Consider the following 23,458-nt stretch of genomic DNA (forward strand, 5'->3'; position numbering starts at 1 on the left):
ACTATGACCCACATGGATGGTATGTGTGAACACTGATGAAATGCATGTGGATTGTGGAAGCATGGAATATGTATGTCGAAAATATGGAATCCATTTCGCTACCCTTTTGAGGTGAACCGGTCAAGGGCCGAAAACCTCATTAATAAAGACAATAAAAAAAAATTTCGCTACCCCTATTGCAAAAATCCATGTGTGAACTTATGAATGCGGAGATTTTTGTGAGTTTTTGACGAAAGATTCAAATTTGTATTTTAGCTTAGTTAGCAGTCTGTAAATGTTTATCTACTTTCTAAGCATTCACAAAATACGGTAAATTAATTAATTTACTCAAAATGCTCAGAATCGATAGTAAATTTTGTTCACAACACGTTATCTCTCTTCACTCTGGCAACAACTGGTATGGTGTGAATTTCGCTCCGCGTTCTGGTCAATGTTTACCAACAGACCGCATCGCATCTTCCTCGTATATACGGGGCTTGGACTTATTTACCAACAAGCCAAACAGCCAGCCGAGCAACAAAAATAAAAACAAAACCCCGTGGCCATGTTGTTGAGCCGACTCTTCACGGCTCGTCGTTGCTGTTTTTATTGTTGTTGCGCAGGAATGTGTGTTTTCGTTTCGTTCGAGGAGGTTTTGTGTGCCTTCTGTTAGCTTTCTTGGAATTGGCCACGATTCAGCAGTCACGTTCGTTCCCATTCCGAAAGGTTGGCTGGCTGGCTGGCTGGTTGTTATGGGGTCCATACGACGACGTGTTGATGCGGTCGACGTGCTTCCAGGCAAACAGGAAAATTAAATACAGAGCTTAAACTGTAAAAGTTGACTGTTGTTGAGAATTCGTTGAACTTTACGTTGATGAGCTCGCGTAATTGTGAACGATACACAGAATGTACTCGCTACGGTTGACGACAATGAAACTGTTTGATAGTTATATCCTGTATTAGAGAAAAAATATTTAAAATATACAATCTCAACCTTATCTCCGATAACATAACAATATGTTAACAGGCAGAGAACACGAAACCTTCGAATTGGGAGATTTCCACCAAATTCAAAACACAAATTTGTTTTGAGACTGTTCTGTGATACGTTATTCAATTCAATATACTAATTCTGATCACCTTCCTGTGATTTGTGAATACTCACAGGAAACCATTTGTGAAACAATGCGTTTTACTTTTATTTGTGATAGACCTGATTGGGATTCAGTTTCTTCGGAGACCAAGTATCTTATCGACAAACTTATTTGTCGATGCGAGAAACTTTTCAATTAGAGGAAAAAACCAATTATTTAATCGAAGACGAACGCCAAATTGAAAGACTAAAACAATAAATAATAACTTCAAAACATGGATGAAGTTCAGGGTATACGTTTGTAGGCTCTTCAGTGATGATTTGTGATCACTAAATAATGAACTATTACCACAAACTTTGTAAGTTCTATTTAAAAGGAACATGGGACATTTTTATACGTGGGACTACGTCTGTGTTTTCTATATTACACACTTTACGATTGCGAACTTTGGTCGTTAATATCTCAGCCATTTTTTAATGGATTTAAAATTTTCTTAAATTATTCGATCCAGGAAGAGTCAACGCTTCTTCATATCCGATGTACACAGAAGCAGTTTTTTTTACGCGGATTGCTTTTTTGACGAGCAGCACGATTAGCTGACTTATACCGGCACCCGTGGGAACACTTGTGTAGCACGTTTAGCAAGATTTTACAAAATAGGATCAAATGAGACCATAGTAAGTATTGGTTATGTTATTTCAAAAGCGTTCCCGAGAAATCCGTGTTTAGTGTAGTGTATTTCGTGGAATAAATGTTGTAAATTCTGGGAATGCTTGTGTCTCAGTGTAGGTTTTTCCCAGTCAGCCCCCTGTAGTAGGCTAGGTTTTAAATTGAGCTCCACCACCACCCTACGCAGCCAACCACCCACCGAACTACAGTGTCCCACCACCAGAAGACCGATTAAAATCCCTTTGGACGACCATTAAGGGGTGGCGTAATGTGGCCATTGGGTTACATGGAAGGTCACTGACCGTGGGACGAATTCATGAACCTTATTAAGCTTTATAATCATTTCCCAGTCCAGAATTCTCCAATAAACAAAAAGTCTTCGATCGAGAAAGGTGAAAATCCAGAGTAAAGTTATTTGAAGTGGAAGATAAAGTGGACAGTGGAAGTAGAGTAGGTGTAGTGGACATCAGGTAATCAGATGTGACCTCCTAGTGACGAAACCTAATTCCTGTATTTCCCAAATTATCAGAATCCCGCCGTTCTTTTTTTTTTGGGTTCAGAATTTGGAGGTCCTACGTAAGCCGTCGTGCACCGTCCTCGACTGAAACCGGCATCGTACCCGCCGAAGGCCAATTTGCCACCATATTGACAGGTCGAGAGTGCGCGTTTCCGACTCGAAAGTTACGACGGACACACAAGTCATTCCGGAAGACAGTGAGACCCCATCGCTAGTCGTCGGCGTGCTGGGACAAGCCGCCATTGAAGGAGAGGAAGAAAGGGAAGGTGTGGTGGAGCTGTGAAAGGAAGAAGGGGCCCCGAAGAAAAGGTCAGATTAGTAGATAAGGAAGTGGGGAAGAGAAGGAACGGAAGAAGTGATAAAAAGAGGAAGAGAGTGTAAAGAGTTAGGCCGAGAAAAGTGCACTGTCCGGTTTTAATACTGTGATTTTCCTATTTCGAGTGCAAGAATGAATTATTGGCAGTGGCTGATTTTCCACCCTCCGCTGCCTCATCCAGGCGCTATCGTATATGCGCAAATAGCCAGCATGAGTTAACCGCCAGAAATTTGTATGGCGAAAGACATCTAACGCGGGTTTTCTCAAAATTAGGAAGTTTCATGAAAAACTATTTGGTACCGGTTATAATTTTGAGATTAATCAGGGAATCTCTGTATTCCTTTTGGACAAGTTGAACGTGTCCGTGAATGTTCCAGGAACCTGGTCCGCCGGTTAAAATAACCATTTTTATCACTTATAAACCGTAGCTTGCAACATCTTGAACTGCATGATTTTGCAAAGCAAGATCAATGGAGCTAATTTTGAGGGTTTCTGAACAAGTTGGACATGTTCCGGAATCTTCAGGAATGATGGCCCAGGGAAAAATGACCATTTTTATCATTTATGACATCTCAAACTTCATCATTTTGTTATATATTCATCATTTTGGAAAAGAAGATCAGTGGAGTTAATTTTGAGGGTTTCTAGACTAGTTGAGCATGTTAAGGAAACTTCCAGGATAGTCCAACTATTCTGCAACTTGTTCTGAAATCCCCAAAAGAGCTCCATTGATCTTTTTATTTTGCAGAATCATGAAGTTTCAGATATCGCAAGCTAGGGTTTATAACTGGATAGAAAATGGCAGACCGGGTTTCTGGAACATTTCCGGACACGTCCAACTTGTCCAAAAACTATCAGGATGATCTCAATGATCTTATTTTTAAGATTTAAGATACATTTTTAGTTTAAGATAAATCATGAAGTCTGACATTTCGCACGTTGATTTATAGAAGTGCTAAACAAGTGTTCCCACGAGTGCCAAAAAAAAACTACTCCAGTACACCCAGGAATATTCCAGTACACGGAACCAAGAGACCAATTCAAACATTATCCCATTTCCAGAAGCCAGAGATCTAAGCGACTGTTGAGGCGTTGATTATCACAATCGGTTAAGAAATGCAGAAGTTCTGATTTTTTAGTTATTATATTATGAAAGCGTGAATCGTTTGTTCAGGCTTTGCAGGTAAACTCAAATGTGGGTCAGTTTACAGTTTTGGATCAAGATAAACATTTAATTTGCGGCATATTTTTTATACTTTGGGTCATATATGCAGACAGGCAAAACACGTTTTTAGCAAATCCAAAAATCCATTTTTTTTTAATTGCCCTCCGCTATCCCCACACCAAAAAGCTCTTCGTTTTTTTGAGCCCCTTGGCAGTGGACTCTTCTAGGACAGAACAAAACAATTACAAATAACATATAAACATGAAATATTTGTGTGTGCGCGGAAGTGGTGAACCTGAACAAAAATAAGCTAATTGAGGGATTCCCAGTGGAACTGTGTTCCAATGCGGATAAGTCATATATGATCCAATAATGCAATCAGTTGTCAAAATTTGGTTTTGAGGACAATCACGACAGAGTTAAAAAAAAGGGCTGCCACAATGGCCGGAATAGCCCTAACCTCGCGTTTATCCTCGCACAAATGCTAATTTGTAGGCGTCTTGCACATGTGAAAATTATTTTTTTGTGTGTGGACAAAGGTGCAAAACTGCTTTTTGTTGTTGCCTGTCATTTGCTTTTGGAGTCATGTGCTCTTGAAAGCGCCATGTAATTTTTAAATTGAATTCCAACGCGAATCACCTTAAGAAAGCGGAGCTTTCTTCAACAAAGTTTACTGTTCTATCATTGAAAAATACTTACATGAAACGATGGTTTACAGCATTCAAACTGACAATATTGTTATGAGTTGGATTAGCTCCTAGACATAATAGGGACACGGCAGGTATTTCCGTCCATCGTCATAGGGGCTAAAACCATCGAAAGCAACGTCCATTTGCTAGAACTCCACTATTGCAGAACGTATCTCCTGAGCTTACAATTTGATACGGATGAGTTTGTCAAAAAAGTGTCTCTTTTATTGGTTTTCGAGACTATGACGAAAAGACGAAAATGCCTGCCTTAACCCTACCATTATTGATACTTTACAGTTAATATTGGAATATCGATAACGATAATCCAAAATGTCACTAAGTTCAGATCTTGATATTCTAATCTAAATAATCAACATGAAAATATGCCACTATTCTTATAAGCTAACTCAGCTCTTAGGGACGTCATAGTACCATCATGGACACTTTACAGCATTATCAGAATATTTACGACTAGGGATGAAACGATACTAGTAAATACGAGTAAATACTCGATACTTTTAATTCGATACCAAGTACTTTTGGAATCGATACTTTGATACCCGATACCAAGTTATTTATTTATTATGTCTTTATTTGTGTGTTTTTTTTTAATTTTACATTAAGTTCAACACAAACAGATACCAAGTAAGTATCGAATTGAAGTACTTGAATCAATCGAGTACCCGATTTAAAGTCTCTAAAATTTAATAAACCTTAATAGAAACATTCGTATTTTCTTCGTAATAATCTTAATACGTAATAAAAAATACCAATTATTCATTTTCTGCCGATCAACACTTATTTGTGCTAATTGCGGTATATTATAAGTGAAATTTAAAAAAAAGTGAAGTAAGCTTTATTTCATAGATTTCTTACGATTAATTTAAAACTGAGGATCGTTAATGTGGCCTATCCTCAATCCTAAAGTGACCAGACGTCTCGTATTATTCCAGGATCTGAACATCAGTATATCAGAAAATGTGTAAAATATGAAGCATCCATAGATCTGTAAACTTCGTTCAATGGTTTTCCAGACTGAACACTTACGTAGGATGAAGGACAATACCCAATAGACCAGTGAAAAATGTTTTACTTATCGAAGAATTTCCACGACTGAAGCGGGAATCGAACCCTCAGCTCATAATACACAATATACATACACATTTCTTTCAAAAATGTGCAAAACATTTCTTTCAAAAATATTAAGAAAATCCTAAGTAATCGTTTCTAAGAAATCGGGTAGTTGGCATCATACTGGGTGTTGAAGGTTGATAGGACACAAATATCTTTTGAAACGATTTAATTTAAATTTTGATAAATTATTATTAATACTAAAATATTTACTCATAACTCAATAAATAAATTATTATTTGTTTATTCGTCTTCGAGTGGATCGTACAGACTATTCTTATTCTAAGTTCCTTATTCTAGATTTGAAACAATACTTGGACACATTAAAATCAAACAAATTACAAACATTATTAAAAGCTCTAAGGCAGGAGCTAAAGGGATTATTGTATCCGTACGTTGTTCGGTGGGTTGGGACAGCGAGTAAATCAGCGTGACGCAGGCTATGGCTAGGTATGCTCAACTGTACATCCACGAGCAAGTCCGGACAGTCTATGTTACTGCTGATGATGTCATACACTACAAGTCTTCTAGTTGAGAGTAGTTCCAGGTTAATTAGCTGACATCGGGCTCTATAGTTAGGTAAGTGCATTGGATCGTTCCACGGTAAGTGCCGAAGTGCAAAACGGATGAACTGCTTTTGAACTCGTTCAATGCGAATCACTCGGGTCGTATGGTACAGGGCAGCATATTCTAAAATACTCCTCACAAGTGCACAGTACAGAGCTTTCAAGGTGTAAACATCGGTGAAATGAGCTGCATTCCTACGAATAAATTCAAAAACTGCGAATGCCTTCGTCGTTATTGCAGAAATATATGTTCGTTGAACCGCAATTTCGAGTCCATTGAAAAGCCCAAGTCACGAATCGACGAAACACGCTCTAGTGCAGCATCGGCAAAAGTATAGCTGTACATTATTGGGGATATGATTCGGCAGAAGGTGATGACTTTACATTTCGCCACATTCACGCTCATTCCGTTTTCATCGCACCAACGGCGGAGTACGTCAATATCAGTTTGAAGAGCAACACAATCCAGCAAAGAGTGTATTACTCTGAAAATTTTGAGGTCGTCAGCGTACAGAAGCTTTGCAGAGGTAAGGCAGTTGGTCAAGTCATTGATATACAGGATAAACAGTAAAGGTCCCAGCACGCTGCCCTGGGGCACACCCGAGGTAATGCTGAAAGTCCTAGACCGTGAGGCATCAACACGAACGAAAGCCTTTCTGCCAGTCAGGTATGACATTATCCAATCTGCTATCCATTCAAGGTAAAACCCAAGTGGCGTAACTTTGCAACGACTTGTTGGTGAGGTACAGTGTCGAAAGCTTTCGAAAAATCTACGTATACGGAGTCCAACTGATTGCGCTTCTCGACTTCACGGAAGAGCGCCTTAGAATAGCATAGCAGATTCGTTGTACTAGAGCGTTGAGGAAGAAAACCGTGCTGATGAATTGAAATGATTGGTTTAACAGCAGATAACAAAACTTTATGAACTAATGATTCAAGAAGTTTTCCAACACAACAAAGAATGGAAACTCCACGGTAGTTATTAACTTTGCGCAAACTTCCAGATTTGTGAATTGGAATCATCGTTGCTGTTTTCCATAGTCCAGGAAACGTTTTTTCACTCAACGATCTGTTGAAAAGTAGTGTTAGCTTTCATAATAAATAATGCATAAAGTGTCCCGGATTGATCCAAAAACTGGTCACTCTACTTAATCCCATATCGGTTTAAAATTTCCTTAAACTCGATAGTAAATGGCCCATAGTGTTGCAAAAGTACCATTCCATTGGAGAAGCATCAGAAAGATTCGCATTATTAGGTGATCAAAAGATGCAATTTTACATATTAAATGTTTCACGTGAAATAAAGTTTAACAGCTTTAAAAAGACTCTCAGAATAAACGAATTAAAGTATCGAAGAAATGATAGTAATGATAATAGTAATGCTTAATTTTTTAGTGTTCCATTCAACATAAATCATGAATAAATACTTGACAATGACAACATAATCGTTTTTGAACTTTACTTCAAATATTTGAGTACTTATATGATACGAGTAGGTATCGATACTTTTAATTCGATATTTTGTGGTATCGATTCTTTTATACGATACTACTTTAAAGTAAAAGTATCGATACCTCAGTGGTATCGTTTCATCATTACGACTATCCAAAATGTCTAGTTACAGGACAAGGAGAATTTCTACAGTGAACTGGATGCCGTCGTAACGGGTGGTCACTGAAAAACGGGAATTTCAAAACTTCATTACTTTTCTATAAGAACAATAATGCTTTCAGAGAAATATTTCCTTATGAAAATGGACCCTTAGAATATTCAGAAAATTGTCGCCCACACAGTTTTACTCCAACATATTTAGTAGTTTCAAACATACCATCAAAACAAGAAGGATGCGCGCCGCATTGTACAATTTTTTCAAGCGTACAAAAATCGTGGGAAAGTACACGGTGGACAATTTTGAACGTGAAAATGTTTCGAAAACTGTTAAAGAATTTTAAGTAGACCGAGCTCCATTGTATTCCAAGGAGATTGGAAGGCCAAATAAAATTTCAAATGGTGACATGACATCAAGATCTACATGGGCAACTTCAATGCGAAGATCGGCTGTGACAACACGGACTATGAGCTTGTCATGGAACGTCATGGTCTTGGAGAAATGAATGAAAACGGTGAGCTGTTGGCAGAATTTTGTCCTTATAACGACATGGTGATTGGAGGATCGCTCTTTCCCCATCGATCAGTGCACAAAGTCACGTGGGTATCTCGTGATGGACAAACTGAAAATCAAATCGACCACATCTGCATCAGCTCAAAATGGAGACGGAGCCTTCTTAATGTCCGGAATAAACGCAGAGCTGACATCGCGTCTGACCATCACCTTCTAAATGCCTTTATCGAAACAAGCGAGAACAAACTGGGTGATCTGCGCACTCAGCAAAAGGAGTGGATTACGCCGTAACCTAGCGGAAAATAGAGGAGCGTAGAGAAGCAAAGTCCGCGATAGAGCAGGCAAGAACCAGAGCAACCAAGTACGAATCCCGTCAACGGTATTCGGCTCCATAGAAGGAATTTAAACGCCGCTGCTACAGACGGGACAACTAAGCGTGGGTGGACTCCCTGGCCGACGAAGGGGAGAAAGCTACAATAACTGGCGATATTCGCCTCCTCTTCGATATCTCACGACGCCTGAGTGGAGCAAGGATGAATTCGAGGATGCCGGTGAAAGACGCGATAGGTCAGTTACTCACCGACCCAACTGATCAGCTAAAACGTTGGTTCGAGCATTTCGAACAACTTCTTCAAGTTTCGACGCCCGACCAATCATCAACATCTCGGCATGAGCCGCCAAGAGTGCGACGCATTACCCGCGTCAACTCCGAAGCTCCATCATTGCAGGAGATTGAAGCAGCCATCCGAAGCATGAAATCCAACAAAGCTCCCGGGGTCGATCGCATTTCAGCAGAGATGCTCAAAGCTGACCCCATGCTATCTGCGCAAATGTTGCATCAACTATTCTGCAATATCTGGAAAACCGCGACTTTTCCGGCTGACTGGATGTAGGGGGTCCCAAAAAGGGGGATCTGGCTGTGTGCGACAATTGGCGTGGCATTATGTTACTGTTCATTGTTCTCAAAGCTACAGGAGAAGATAGATTCGGCGCTCCGACGGCAGCAGGCAGGACTTCGCCCAGAAAATTCATGTGTGGACGACATTGTCACGCTCCGAATCATTCTGGTGGAAGTAAACGAATTCCAAGAGTCCCTCTACCTGGTATTCATTGACTATGAAAAATCATTCGATCGTCTGAACCACGAAAATCTGTGGGGCGTTCCGGAGTTCCGGATAAAATCGTCGGCCTCATCGAAGCACAGTACGAAGCTTTTACGTGCAGAGTCCTGCATAATGAGGACCCCATCCGGGTAGGCGCTGGAATGAGGCAAGGATATATTTTATCTCCTCTACTGTTCCTCATCGTAATCGACGAGATCTTGGTGGGTGCGATTAACCGTGTCCAAACCATGGGCTGCTCTGGCAGCCTATTACTATGGAGCATCTAAACGACTTCGATTTGGCTGTTGATATTGGTCTACTTGCCTCCCTCCTTAGCTCGTGCCCTCCTTAGCCGTGCGGTAAGACGCGCGGCTACAAAGCAAGACCATGCTGAGGGTGGCTGGGTTCGATTCCCGGTGCCAGTCTAGGCAATTTTCGGATTGGAAATTGTCTCGACTTCTCTGGGCATAGAAGTACCATCGTGTTAGCCTCATGATATACGAATGCAAAAATGGTAACCTGGCTTAGAAACCTCGCAGTTAATAACTGTGGAAGTGCTTAATGAACACTAAGCTGCGAGGCGGCTCTGTCCCAGAGTGGGGATGTAATGCCAATAAGAAGAAGATTGGTCTACTTGCACAACGACGCTCTGATATGCAGAGTAAGCTGGACGACCTGGCCGAACGATGCTCAACGGCTCCTCATCATCAACGTCAACAAGATCAAATCGTTGGAAGCAAACACAAATAATTCCTCCAACTTTACGGTAGCCGGACAAGCAGTGGAGAAAGTCGAAAACTTTCAATATCTTGGTAGCCAGTTAGCGTCAGACGGTGGAACCAAGATTGGCATAGGAGCGGATCAAGAAGGCTAGGGTCGCTTTTGCGAGTTTACGAAATGTATGGAGATGCAATCAGATTAGTCAACGCACCAAAATTCCAATGTTCAACCAAAAAACTTAAAATCTGTGTTGTTATACGCCAGTGAGACTTGGTGTGTATCAGCAGAGATTACGCAGAAACTGCAAGTATTTGATGTCTACGTTTTATAATTCGGGCCTGGTGGTCTTACAATTGAATCTCTAATGCTGAGCTCCATTGACGATGCCATCAAAAACCGATATCGGCAGAAAATTCGAGAGCGTAAATGGAGGTGAGTCGGCCACACATTACGGAAGAGCAGACGAAATCTGCAAGCAAGCGCTGGACTGAAATCCAGCAGGACATCGCAGCAGAGGCAGACCCAGGGACTCGTGACGGCATAGGCTCAACAAGGAAATAAAGGAAGTCGAAAGGAATCTGACCTGCTCAAGGCTAAAGCGAGCAGCCGCCCAGGATGGAGATCTATTACGTTGGCCCTATGTACCCCTTGGGGTGCTCAGGATACATGAGTGAGATCCAAAGTGTCCTCAAGTTCAGATCTTGATAATCAACATGAATATATGCAATGTCCCCACTATTCGAATGAGTTGGATCAGCTCCTAGGGATGTCATCGTACCATTATGGACACTAGGAAGTATTATTAGAATATCTACAAAAATTCAAAATGTCCTCAAGTTAAGATCTTGGTATTCTGAATAATCAACATGAAGATATACAATGTCCCCACCATTGCTATGAGTTGGATCAGCTCATGAGGACACCATCATATCAATTTAGAAACTTTACAGAATATCTACAACAATCCAAAATGTACTCAAGTTAAGATCTTGATATACTGAAAAACCAAAATTAAGATATGCGATGTCGGCATCATTGTTATGAGTTGGATTAGCTCCCGATGACATTATTATATTTATTTATTTTCAGACTAAGGCCGGAGTGGTCTGTGCAGTGCATAAAATACTTCTATATTCAGCTCGGTCTATGGCTGGACCTTGCCAACCACGAATCTTCTTCCACCTGATCGATCCACTTTGCTCGCTCTCAGCCTCGCCTTCTAGTTTCCGTCGGATCGTTGTCGAGAACCATTTTCACCGGATTACTGTCCGACATTCTGACTACGTGCCCGGCCCACCGCAGTCGTCCGATTTTAGCGGTATGAACGATGGATGGCTCTCCCAACAGAACTACCGGTGTAATAAGCGTTTTGTAAATAGTTTTGAGTCAACATAAGCCGTTTGACACCTCAATCTTCATGATTTCCCAAAACAATGTTGGGAATGATACTTTTAAAGATTCTTGGGTAACTCGGGTTCAATCCGACCATAATCTGGGAGACCTCCGCACACTGGTTCAAAAGCCCCCAGAACGTGCGTTTTTTTAGTTTTCGGCCTGCAAACTACATTTTAGGGTCATGATGTCTTTAGAAGAGTTAAGGATATTTCTTGGGCTTTCTTTTGATAACAAAACATCAATGAATCCACCTTAAAAGGCGGTGTGAAATAAAAAATTACGCAGATGTACAAAAGCAGTGGCTATCCTTTGCAATGTTATAAAGAAAGTGAATTGGAACATCTTTTCTGAAGACACAATATTGGAATAACGGTTTTGTAACGAGTTAGAGCACGTTTTGTATGAATGACCCCCATAAATCATATTTTGAGCATAATTTTTTTGAAAATTGTTTTAGCTCTATGGTTTATTCTAGAAAGTTGTGCATAATGACAAAAAACATGTTTGTCTAGAAGACTACTTTGAACTATCTTGAAACCTGTTAAAGCTATTGAGGTATCTTTAGAAAAAATAGTCAAATTTCACATCAACACACCATGAAAAGCGGCAAGTAAGAGGCGACAAGCCAAAGCGCCACCTCTAAAAGATTCGGTTTTACGCTACTGAATGCACAATGTTTTGTTTTGTTCCGTCGTGTTCACTATTTTGAATCAACTTAGCTATTTTAACTTACAATTTCATCAGAACATGAAAATCTGAACTCAAGAATAGTTTGGACTATCGTTGCTATCCTGAAAATACTGTGACATGTTTATTATATTAAACTGATGTTTATGGAGCAGATCGCAGAACGCTTTGTAGAATATACAGATCATCAATATCTGTACTCAAAAATATTTTGGAGTACCAAGGATGTCCTAAGAATACTGTGACATGTTCATAATAGAGAAGTGATGTACTATGGAGCTATTCCATCTCAAAAGTAAGGCCGTTATAGTTGGAAGTACCGAGGATGTCCTGGAAATACTGTGATATGTTCGTAATACAAGAATGATGTTCCAATGAGCTAGTCTATCTAAAAAATATGACCAAAACGCCAAAACTCTGTATAACGCTTTATTAGTAATATACACCAGACAAAAACCAGAACTAAAGGGTAGTTTAAAGTTTTTATTGGATGTTTATGTACTGAGAAAACTGAAATTTGTATATAATCGTCATAAGGCATATAATTGTCACAAGGTACTGTTCCAACTTAAGAACGGTTTGGAAGGTCTAGAACATCCAAAACCAACTATTTTTCCACTTACATATACTTTTTTATGGTTTGTATATCATTTAGAACGGGTATAACCAAAAATAATATTTAAATGAGGTGTAGAAAAAATTCGGATTGATTTGGTTAATTCACCTGTAGCCTGATTTTTAATCACAGCCATGGGCCTAATCGAATCTATCGCATTAACTGAACGAAATAATGTGATTGCTGGAATTTATCGAGATCAAGATCAATATCACTCGTATGAAAGGAAATAGTAAAACTTAAAAAGGAAACTGCAAGAAGTCGATAATCGCACAATATTTTTAGTCATTGTTCTGAATGTTTCCAAACGCCATGTGGTAAGCACATAATCGCGATTAGGGGTTAACAAACCTCGCGAAAGAATTCTCACCTTCCAATTCGAGCAGAACCAAACGCAACAATCTCCACATCCAGACAGGTGGAAGAACCTCCATCATCAACATACCGAAAGACCCGGAGAGCGGAACTCGAGGGTGCAAGACAGAGGGCAGGTGTAGAAACCAACCAACGATGATGGTAAAATACGTCGACGATCTGTTGCCGCTCGGAGGTGCACACCTCAGCGCCTTCACCGTGAAGTAAGATCATCATCATCTGCCGCCAGCACCGTTGATGGACGTCCATGCCGGATCCCCCTTTAGGCTATATGGCGATGAGTGTGGCCCACCGCACGCCTCCGCCTGACAAAGAGTAATGGAGGAATCCATTATTCACCTTTTGGTTTCTGTGCGTGTTCGTTTTCAGTGAACACCTACCTTGTACAGCGGGCTGTTCAACCTGGTATTTCAGTTCACGTCTGTGCCTCACTGCGCCGTTTACCCCTTTCACCGTCACCGTTTAGGTTTCCATCATGCTTCTGCTTGGCCCGATCGGGTCAACAACTACACCGCATGCTTCCATCCCCTGCTGAGATATGTATACGTACATAAGCTGCTTCTTATCAATGACGATGATGATGATGATGCCGATCGTCATCAGCACCACCAACACAACATCACCATGACGATGATCGTTCAGCTTTATTTTTATTTTTCTTCCAGTTTTGTTTTTACTTCATGTTTCTCCACATAGACAGAGCAGTTGTGCACTCAAATGGAGCGAGGTTGCCGCCTGCTTGCCTGCCCAACTCACTACCTCCTGCATCCATGAAGTCGTTGCCGACCCGGCAACGTTCGTTTGGCCCCCTTTGTTATTGTCGGTCCTTCGTCGAACGAAATGGGTGCAGAGTGGTGCGGCGCTGCGAGCATAAACCTAGATCAAGAAGAAAAAGAAGCGATGGAGTTTCTTCTTTGTGCCATTCATTCAATCTTCACAGCGATCTCCCAACTCCTTGTGATCCGGATATTTTCTTCAGAGAAGGTTGTTCTTATTCACAATGTTTCGTCGCCTTCTTCGTCGCCGTGTCTTCCACAAGAAGCTCCTTTCTGGTGTGTGATGCTTTACCATCATGATTATAACTCAACCGACGAGCGTCGCTTCAGTAAATTCCCGCGTAAATTTTGTTTACAGTTTTCAAGTCTTTCCTCCCATCGTCTTCTGGTTGTCCTCGGGCGGCCCAGTCGAAGGCACTAAAGCATGCAACTGCTGCATGATGCTGCTGAGCTGCACTCAACGACCTACGCTCACGATGACTGGCGTCCACATTTTCTTTCCCAGAATAATCTTTTTACACACCTACCTTCATCTCTGTTCGTTGACTTTTGGAAAGATTTATCTTTCAGGTAACAAATTTTATGAGTTCGGTATCCGAAGCGCAGATCTTAGTTCTCTCAGTGTGTTTACCGAGTCGGTGTGAAGTCTGGGTTTTTTGGTGCTTTTTCATTGATTTGTTTTTGTGTCTCGAACGGCTATCTCCGATCCATGAGGTTTTCCAAGAAGCCCTCGAAAATGTACCGTTTGTGCACATGCCGACGTTTTCACCCAAGGTGGTCTGCACTCTGCACGTTTGATTTCTTCCAGGGAATACGTCTGATTAAGTTGGTTATAATATCAATTCGATCTGTGTCTATGGAGTCTGGTAAATACATAACGTAAACATGTTTTCGATTATGCATATCTGTTTTTGTGTTGTGTAATGGAAATAATGCTTTCTTACCAGAATTCAAAGAATGATTCGCTATTTATCGGAGAACACAAATTTAGTGCCAGTGTAATTCTGTAATCACAATAGGTACGATGGTCTTCATTTCAAACCAATTTTAGTTTTGTTCATGTTTGTTAAATCATATAAATAATCAACAAACATTATTAGACTTGTGAGTATTTTTATGTCATTCAAACTTTGCCATCGTTTTCCTGTTTTCTGTGCGAGTAGTCGATGGGCAAAAAGGTACACATCAATTTTCACTGTAAACAATTGACATCACTGCTATCGCTGCCCGGGATGAAGCAAGCCAACGCTCTACGATTTAGTTTGGCTTTCTTTTGCACTCGTTCATACTGCGATAGCTATTACGTCACTTTTGAACTGTCATTTTCTTTACGAGCCTACCTTGATTCTGCAAACCGTTGTACGCGAGCATATATTTTATACATTGCCTACTTCTTGCTTTGAGGAGCAGGTTCCCAGATTTCCACCACATCTCTTTTGAACTGATCTAACTTTAGTGAAAATAAATGTATCCGATTGAAATGGGATGAAATTTTAAGGTGATTATACAATCAATCCAATGGTGAATTTTAAACTCACCACATGTTTTTCTAATCCCATTTTCAAAGGCCCAAATCTGACGTAATAAATTTCATGCAATGCTGAAATTTAAGTCGGTTATTCAGCATAAGTAAGCAAACGATTTTACCAATGTCTCACCCCTATGCGCGGTTCTCTCAGCTGGTGCTCTTGAAAAATTTCTGTAAAAAGCACGTGGTTTCCAAGAACTGGAGACAAATTCCAACACAAATATGCTCCGAAATTTGGTGCACCACAACAACCCACATCCAAAAACATAATTCGAATCACGGTTTCGCCTTTTCAACATAAAAATACTATATCGCTTCGAAACATCAAGTACTCTATAATTAAATAAAAGTCGATGTCACGTTCAATCGTTCTTCGATATATTTCTTTCGAATTCATTGAAAATAGAAACCGTTGCAAATATCAAGAGCATGGAGAAATGTATTTCCAAAAACGGTATCAATGTCGGAACATCAAAAATGACTACATATAAAAAGCATCAGTTTCATCGACATCCATAAATATGATTGGTCGTTAAACGTAGTCAAAAAATAATCCAAGGATCGCATCTAACAGCGTCAAAAATACGGTCGATAATATGCTTCTCGTAAAAACCAGAACCTTCATCTCGCCATCTATCGCATCGCCGTCCAGCGGCGATGTCTGCATCGATCCAGAAAAACCGGCTCCGCTCAAAAGAAACCGCATTTTACTGAACCTTACGGCTTGTAAAGCGAATATAATTTAAGGTTCTTTTGAATTTCACCACCATACGATACGTATCTTCGCGTCAGTTAGCATAGAAAAGTGTGAAAATTTGAGCGTTTGCTATGAGTTGCACTCATGTAATGTGATATTTTAATAATTCTTATGAATGAATGCTTTCATTATCGCAGTCGTGTTATTCACGAATTCGTGAACGTCTTAATATTTCGGTCTGCAGTTTGTCTGTAGAATTTTAGTTCATATATACATAGGATTAAAATCTATGATAGGGGGAATGACGGCTTTGGCAGGTTTTGTTCTATTATTGTCAGGGGGGTTTTTTATGACTGATTATGCTCAAATTTGGCCTTAACATTCTTTGCATATCAAAGAATATTGAGGCCAAATTTCATAAAATTCGGTCGACAAAAACCCCCCTGCCAATAATAGAGCAAAACCTGCCAAAGCCGTCTTTTCCCCTACTTGGAAAGATTTTCATCTAGATTGCCTGTCAACGGCTGATTTGTATCCAGGGCAAATTATTGACATAATGCTTAATTTCTAAATTGAGGATACGCCAACATGTTCCAACCAATTCCAACCCAGCTTCCCGAGCACAAATAAATAACTAATTGATAACAAATTCTGTTATCCGGTTATCGGACATATTGATAACTGAACTTGTTATCATTTTGGCTGACTTAACAGCCAACATAACAAAAATGATACCAGAATTTTATTCGTGAAATAACTACATGAAAACAAATTAAGTTATCACTGATACCAAATTGATAACACATTTTGTTATACATGTTATTTACTCAAATAACTAATTTAGTTATTATTTAGTTATCAGTCATCACTGTTTTATCGACCAAAATAGTTGAATCTTCTTTGCCGACTTCGTTACGCATTGAAAAAAATGTTGTCATTCACTGGGATTCGAACTCGAATCGAGTGGTTGCACGGCGTCGTCTCTAGGTACTCACCCAATTACGCTTTCTTGAAGAATAGAAGAGAAGAGCAATACGCTTTCTACAATCTTGCATTTACTGAAAACTATATATTTATAATCAAATCATGATGCCATATGACCATTTTATGTAAATAACAGTCAGCTGTACAGAGTTGAGAACAGAATAACTTATTAATAACAAACTTTATTATCCAGTTATATTGATAACTAGAATTGTTATTATTTTGGTTGAATTACCAGTCAATATAACAAAAAAGATAACAGAATTTAATTCAAAATAGCGAACCAGCAATCAATTAGAATAAATACGGTTTATCGTACTTTTATTGATTTTATTGATTTTTCCAGTATAATAGGTTTATACATAATAGGCTTAGGTTAGTTTTTCTCTCTAATTGTCAATCATTAGGTTACTAGCAGCGCCATGCTGTAGATTGATTTCGATTCTAGTTTTATTCTAACTATAGGTTTATAAACCACAACCTTGTAATTCGCAGTGAAACGTTTCATGTTTTCATATGCATATATTAAATAATCTTACAATAACTGTTTAGATCAATCGCCTAAGTGTTCTACCATCGTTGTCGATGATAACCCGGTTATCTTGTTGTTGATTCTGGAACACAAAACTGTTCGATAGCTGGCTTAAATCATCGCTTAAATAATGCGGAAAAGAGCACTTTTAATTGATTGTACGTCTTGCACTTGTATATTGGATCCGATTATCGTTACCAATTTGATGATTCTCCATTGCTTTGTTGCTTGTATCAATCTGAAAATTTATTCATGCTTTACAGAGATTTTTTTATTGTTTCTATAGTACAAACTTACATTTATGTACACGCTAACCTGAACCTACCCAGAATTATGTCAAAGTTACCCAGATTCAGCAATACCGTGGTTACTCTAATTTGGGTTCGGGTACCTTAACTCAAATCTGGGTAGCAGTACAAGCGAAAAAATCTGGGTAACCGGTGCCCAGATATTTTCGCTCTAGAAAATTATTATTGTGTAAAAAATTATAAATTAAAACAATTGCCCCAATGCAAAACAATTGTCGGCTGTGTCGACAATGCTCCGCCATGATAAATTCAACTATTCTTACCTGTTTCTTGCTGCATTCCGATAAAAACCCCAACATTAATTCCAACATGCGACTTTGACGCTGGTCGACGCCATGTTGATATATCTGAAAATGTTTAAGTCCTCGTTTACCCAGATTTCGGGTTCGGCTGACTCATATCCATTTTGTTGACATACCCAGATTTTGACAACTGCTAACATCAGAAAAATTCGGGTACAAATGACCCGGCCACCGGGTTGTTTCAGATTAGCGTGTATGTTTCCGTATATATCTTGCCACTGGTTGCTTGCCATCATTTAATTTACTTTGATATGTTTACGTATAGGGGCCCTCCTTAGCCGTGCGGTAAGACGCGCGGCTACAAAGCAAGACCATGCTGAGGGTGGCTGGGTTCGATTCCCGGTGTCGGTCTAGGCAATTTTCGGATTGGAAATTGTCTCGACTTCCCTGGGCATAAAAGTATCATTGTGTTAGCCTCATGATATACGAATGCAAAAATGGTAACCTGGCTTAGAAACCTCGCAGTTAATAACTGTGGAAGTGCTTAATGAACACTAAGCTGCGAGGCGGCTCTGTCCCAGTGTGGGGATGTAATGCCAATAAGAAGAAGAAGAAGAAGAAGAATGTTTACGTTAAATTCCATGCATCTAAACACTAAGTAGAACTTATTTTTTTCTCAACAGTTGTTTTCTCTTACCGCCATGGTTTTATTATTTAAATTGGATGATATAGAGAACTGATGTTCTAAACACGTTAAAGTGCATAGTTTCCCTTGTAGTATTAATTCAATGTTTTCTTCTAGTCAGTTTAACGTGGAATGTTAATGATAATATAACTAGATAAAACACGTTGAATTATCGTGAATTAGAACATTACATGGACGTGTATAATATTTTCAGTGTAGTCAAATCAACCTCAAGTAGTTTTTATTTATATAAATTCAAATCTATCAGTTCAGTCAATGTTCTATGACTTAATTCCTTCTGCAGATATGTTTTTGTCGTTTCCGGCGGGTTTATATGATATTTGCTCATGCGAAAATCACGAGTAAGGTTGAGTAAATTGTGGAAAACTAAAATTAGGATTCGTATGGGTACCGAGTCCACAACGTGCATTTTAACCTACAATGTCTGCCACGTTTGCCGGGTCGAGTAGTTAAAACATATTTTTTGGGTTATTGTAACAAAACACCTTCCAAAGGATTTTCTATTTCACATCTCAATATTCCCATGCGTCGACCGTCCTTTCGACATCGACTATTGAAGGTTTGGCTGCAGATGATCTAGCTCTGGTTTGTCTTTTGTGTCCAAACCTAGGTTTAAACTGTCAATAGTTGAGCCCATTGCTAGATCGACTAAAGTGCGCCCATGATTGTTTTCTCCACAACAGACCAGATCGTTGCAATTTCTTGATTATCCGACATTTCCAGTTAAAATTTCTGCTTCTCAATATATATAAGCACTGTGGATCCCAAGATGAATTATGTTGCGGTTAGCTTGGCGGTTAGTCAAGATTATTCACCGTTCCTGAATGAGCACATGCCCTTGGATCATATGTTCCGGGAGCTGCAAGGCCATTTTAAGTACTTAATAAACTACAACGCTTAATTGGTTCTCAGATACATATTTCATTATTCAACGACACCTGAAATGAAAGTAAAGTTAATAAGCATAGCATAAAACAAATAAGAAAATTTCAACTCTTGTGTAAATTTCTTTGTTGACAGAGTAATAAACAAATCAATAGATATCGAGGGTAACGGGGAAAATCACTCTCTGCTTAGATAAAAATTTCAGTTCAGTGTTTGGAAACAGTTCTTGTCACAATATTCATAGCATAGGCCGGCTACATTTAACAGAAGTAGTATGTTGGCAAGGATAGAATGCTTAGCCCCATTTCTGAACGACGCGAAATTTAGAAGAAAATTTGTATTGATAATAAAATTTTTTATTATTCTGTTATCAGATAATCACATGATTGATAACTAAATAGCAAAATGATAATAAGGATAACTAATCGTGTTATCAGTTTGATATCATTTCAGTTATCTGCCTTTGCTCGGGTTATATCTATTTGAAAATTTCGTTTTATCTCTTGGGTGATAAAAATAAAAACAAATCAGTAAGCGTTCTCTCATTCTATTATTAGTAACACGGTGTGTTCTCTTACTCGAAATGAATAAAGTGGAGAATTTATTGTAACAGAAATAGTTACACTTATCCATTCTAATGACAATGTTTTCTATTAGATGGCAAAATACAATTTCAAAATATTCCACTATTTATAGGAACAAGTTGACAAAACCTATTCTAGTGCTATTTTTATCGCAAAACTCTATCTACATGGAAAGGAAACCCGGTTAAACCCCATTGAAAGCGACTCCATAAAGTTCGTCTTTTCTTTGCACGCTTTTGATAGCAGCGTCTATCAACATTACTGGGGGGTGAACGGGATGATATGCACCCTGCGCAAGGAAGTGATCGAACCATTTCAGTTTGATTACAATTGCGTAGGTTTGAAAATTCGTGTAAAAAAAGTTTTATGATCTCTGGACAAATCATGCAAAATGGAGGAAGTTTGCAAAAAAATTGAATGGGATTTTTTTTACACGGCCGTGTATCGGGTGAACTCCACACAGAATCAGGGAACTCCATACACGCAAAAAAAAAGCGTTCCCGAATTCGAGAACCAGCAAAAATACACCGTGATTTATTTCATGGATTCGGGAACACCAGTCACGTTTTCCAGAACGTTCCAGAAAACGTGACTGTATTCCCGAATCCGTGACTGTTGTTCCCGAAAAAATACACCGTGAACTTGTTAGTTCACGAATTCATGAACGCTTTTTTTTTGCGTGTACCTACTTTGCTTGTTGGCGAAAATGTTTGGAAATCACATAGGGCAAATGATGTATTTAGCGAAAACAATATTTAACAGAAAACCAGATAGGGGCCGGCGACTTCGTGGACGGCCACGAACACGCTAGCTGCACGCGGTGGAATCGGACCTGGCGGCCCTGAATGTTCGGGGAAACTGGAGGAACATCCCAAGACCGACAATTATGGAGCTCTAAAATACGCCAGGCATAGGTGTATCGACGTAGCCAGCCAGCTATCCGGGTAGATCAGTGGTGCTCAGCATTTTGTGCGTTTTTTGCCTTAATTTGCTTGTCACACAATAATAATGAGCTTTTACCTTACAAGTTAGTACTTGGACGAAAGCTTTCAAATTTATCTATCAGCTGAGGACATTAAAACGAATATTGGTGCTAAATTCACTCCGTATGACTTGATCAAAGTAAAATTACCCTGCGGCCCGCGGGCCGCGCTTTTATTTTGCTTTGATCGTTTCACACGGAGTAAATTTAACATCAATATCCGTTCTATTACCCTCAGCAGATAGATATATGTGTAAGCATCCGACCAAGTGCTAATTTGCATGGCTAAAGCTCATTTTTTTGTGTGAGAAGTAAATTAAGGAAAAAAACGTCCGAAGTGCTGAGCACCACTGGGGTAGATAAATGATGTATTTTGTACAACTGAATGTATTTTGGACTTTTGGTTTTATTTTACGTGTTTTTCGACTTAGCATTTTTTGAATAAATAGTAGTCATGTGTCTGTTCAGCCTCTTTCATTATTACATTTCCAACGACATTTATGTAACAAAATAAACAAATTATAGCCAAAAGTCCAAAATATATTCAGATGTCCAAAATACCATCGTTACCATAAAGTGAGATATGTATTTACGGTTTGCGTAGAAGTAGAATTTTATCAGCAGTTCTTCCCATTCAAATAACGTTTATATTTATTTATTACCAGACTAAGGCCGGAGTGACCTGTGCAATACATAAAAGCCTTCTCCATTCAGCTCGGTCCATGGCTGCACTTCGCCAACCACGCAGTCTGCGGAGGGTCCGCAAATCGTCCTCCACCTGATCGATCCACCTTGCCCGTTGTGCACCTCGCCTTCTTGTTCCCGTCGGATCGTAGCCAAGTACCATTTTCACCGGATTACTGTCCGACATTCTGGCTACGGCCCACCGCAGTCTTCCGATTTTCGCGGTGTGAACAATGGATGGTTCTCCCAACAGCAGATGCAACTCGTGATTCATTCGTCTACTCCACATACTGTCCGCCAGCTGCACCTCACCATATATGGTACGCAGCACTTTCCTTTCGTAAACTCCCAGTGCACGTTGGTCTTCCACGAGCATCGTCCAGGTCTCGTGTCCGTAGAGAACTACCGGTCTTATAAGCGTCTTGTAGATGCCATGATGCGTCTCCGAATTTCTCTGCTGGTATCGTTATCGGCAGTCACCAGTGAGCCCAAGTACACGAATTCTTCAACCACCTCGATTTCGTCACCACCGATAGAAACTCGTGGTGGGTGGCTTACATTCACCTCTCTTGAACCTCTTCCTATCATGTACTTCGTCTTCGACGTGTTGGTGACTAGTCCAATCCGTTTAACTTCGCTTTTCAGTCTGATGTAGGCTTCCTCCACCCTCTCAAAGTTACGTGTCATGATATATCAATGTCGTCGGCGAAACCAAATAACTGGACGGATTTCGTGAGAATCGTACCACTCGTGTCAATCCCTGCCTTTCGTATTACTCCCTCCAAAGCGATGTTGAATAGCAGACACGAAAGACCATCACCACTCGAGAATTCCCCTGAAACTCGAACTACGCACATCACCCGATCCATCGTCGCTTTGATCAACCGTGTCAGTTTATCCGGAAATCCGTTTTCGTGCATTAGCTGCCACAGCTGGTCCCGATCGATTGTATCATATGCGGCTTTGAAGTCTTTTGACGGCATGTTTGAAACAACTGAGCATGTTCTAGTAAAAGTGTATGGGCGACAATTTTCTGAATATTCTAAAGATTCATTCACATATGGAAACATTTCCCTTACTTAACCTTCTGGGACTCGCTTCATCCTGGACCGCTCACGCAGTCCCACCTGCGTTGTGAACGAGAAGCGTGCTTTTTTCGATCCTGTTGTACTTTTTACAACAGCACGAGTCCCCGAAGGTTAAAGCATTATTATTCTAATATTTTTTTTTTATTGTCTTTATTAATGAGGTTTTCGGCCCTAGACCGGTTCACCTCAATTATTCTAATAGAAAAGTATTGAAGTTTTGAAATTCCAGTTTTTTAGTGACCACCCGTTAGTCGAAAATACACGTCTTAATGTGAGAATAAATGGTGCATGTGCCGTAGGGCAATGATCCACAAACAA

General features: G+C 39.7%; 1 protein-coding gene and 1 long non-coding RNA gene across 2 annotated transcripts in view; both read right to left on the reverse strand.

The window, feature by feature from the left end:
• Positions 1-23,458, reverse strand: part of LOC134226108 (xaa-Pro dipeptidase) — a 445,683-nt gene that overhangs the window by 376,278 nt on the left and 45,947 nt on the right. The window lies entirely within an intron of this gene.
• LOC134223252 (uncharacterized) lies at positions 13,022-13,972 on the reverse strand. Its single transcript, XR_009982496.1, has 2 exons — positions 13,525-13,972; positions 13,022-13,449 (listed from the first exon to the last, which is right to left on the reverse strand). It is a non-coding gene; the product is annotated as an uncharacterized LOC134223252 (long non-coding RNA).

Source organism: Armigeres subalbatus, chromosome 3 (assembly GCF_024139115.2).
Source record: "Armigeres subalbatus isolate Guangzhou_Male chromosome 3, GZ_Asu_2, whole genome shotgun sequence".
Classification (NCBI taxonomy): domain Eukaryota; kingdom Metazoa; phylum Arthropoda; class Insecta; order Diptera; family Culicidae; genus Armigeres; species Armigeres subalbatus.